Raw genomic sequence first — 2,301 nt, forward strand, 5'->3', positions numbered from 1 at the left:
TATGTTAGTTGGACAGAGGAGCTAAATATACCTCTGAATGACTTCAAAACTAGGTTTAAAAGAATTCCAGAAAAGGTTTTGTGGCTGCTATCTATAGAAAGAATAAGCACTCGTTTTGATTTTGAGAAAATTAAGAAAAAAAAACATAATATATATATATACATATTCAGAAAGTTAATTAATTCGACTAGTAATATATACAAAAGGAAAGTAAATAATTAATTATAACAATCTGATTATATCTTATTATTATTTTTTTTTTTAAGATTCATAGAATCTATTTATAGAAATATTTCATTTATGTAGGCTTAAGAATCAGAGAGTTTTATAAGTTGCTACATTCTCTCATGATACCAGAAAAAAATTTGGCCAAAATATCCGTTTATTACATCAGTAACTTTAGACCTAGCATTCAACCTCTAATGTATAGGGAAGTCACTTTCAGGTATCTAAACCTATAGTTATTAGAAGTAAAATAGAGAAAAATATACTCTCTCTCTCTCTCTCTCTCTCTCTCTCTCTCTCTCTCTCTCTCTCTCTCTCTCTCTCTCTCTCTCTCTCTTTATTTCTATTCTTGTTTCACATCACATATGGTCTGTATTATTCACTTGTGTACAATAGGCAGCAACATATGATGAAGCCTTTTATTATTTATTCAATGAACATTTTGATATTCTTTTTAGTTGATATTCCACTTAGAAAAGTTTATAAAATACCTGAGAGAAACCGAGAACCTTTCCTTTCCACTTCACTAATTTTACTTGTCTATGGAACACAGACACAATAGAAGAATGGTAGTGCATGTCTGCTTTAAATGCTGATGCAATGTAATGATATCGTTTTTCGTCTTATCTCGTGCTCTCTCACGAGCTGATAATAAAAAAAACCCGGTAAAGCTTGTCATCATATTTTTGTTAGATTAAGAACAGCCTCAGGTTATAAATGTATTATATTTGGTACCAGTTATGGAGATGATTTGGGAAGCTACAATACCTGTTTGCGGGAGTTCAATATCATAAAACACTTTTGTATGTATCTCGCTTTCTATAACGAGAGTTAATGAGTTTGTTAGCAATAAAATGATAACCATAAAGCTTGCTTCATCAGGAAAATTAGAAATAGTTGATATCCTGTATCATTAGATTCAATTTCTCTAAAAGTGAGGAGCAAAAGAAAAGTATCTACGCTTGTTGGAGATTGGTGATAAAAGCACATTATGGGAAAACGTGTTTACTGAGTTAACTTTCGTGTGCACAATACTTACTAATAACTGCGAGTAGTATGAGGATATATTACAGTTACTTTTATTATTTCATGAAAATATTACCAGCAATAAATCCATAGAAATAGATCGATTAAATGAGAAAGGATAATTTTCCTGCACAAAAATACAACATGAAATAAAGGAACAATCAAGACCAGCGTCGTCTAGAAAGCCCATTCATGTTGTTTGGAAGCTTCATGAGGTATATATCATAGCTAGAACATCATTCTTTTATCATATTACAAGTCCGTGTTAGGCTGTTACTAGCATTAACCAATAGTTAAGTGTTTTTTTTTTATTTTGTTACTTTTTGTTGGAAGTTTTGTCTGTTATGTGTTTTTTATGCATTTCTGAGCATAATCATAAAAAAAAAAAAAAAACAGTTGTGGAGATCCCCAGCGGGAGATCGGGGTGTTTTGGTAGTGAAATACCCAAAACTAGTTTTTTGCACCAACAATAACTGTCAGAAATGCCTAATAAACGCCAAATAATCACCGAGAAAAGATATGGAATGTGTAAATGGCGTTGAAGTACCATTTTCTAAAAAAAAAAAAATTATTCCTTTATTTTCAAGGAATCTTGAGTTATTCTCTTAAGGAAATTTATCTTAACACAATTCTCCCCAACAAGTTGCGATGCAGGCCTCACGTTGGGTGTCTGGGGTTTTCTTTTTTGGGGGGAGAAAAAAGTGCTATGCATCAAAATTAATCATAAAAAATATCTAATAAATCAATATAACCAAATACAAAAACATTATTCATGTAAGTGATATAATATTAAATCATTATATTTTCAAAACTATGAATAAAAGCTGCATTCCAAGAAAAATATATAAACACATACATAAGCACCAGATGACGTAATATTCCCTACCCATCCTAAGGCCTCGACCTAACCTTACCCTCACCCAATCTTTTGCCACGCTAATAACTAATAGGATGAAAGGTGAAAAAGCCCAACAATAAAATAAAACCTAAAATTCCCCACCTAACTTTACTTAAGAAATATTCTAAAATACTGGCTAGAGTCTAAAGACG

This window comes from Palaemon carinicauda, chromosome 26 (genome assembly GCF_036898095.1).
Source record: "Palaemon carinicauda isolate YSFRI2023 chromosome 26, ASM3689809v2, whole genome shotgun sequence".
In the NCBI taxonomy this organism is placed as follows: domain Eukaryota; kingdom Metazoa; phylum Arthropoda; class Malacostraca; order Decapoda; family Palaemonidae; genus Palaemon; species Palaemon carinicauda.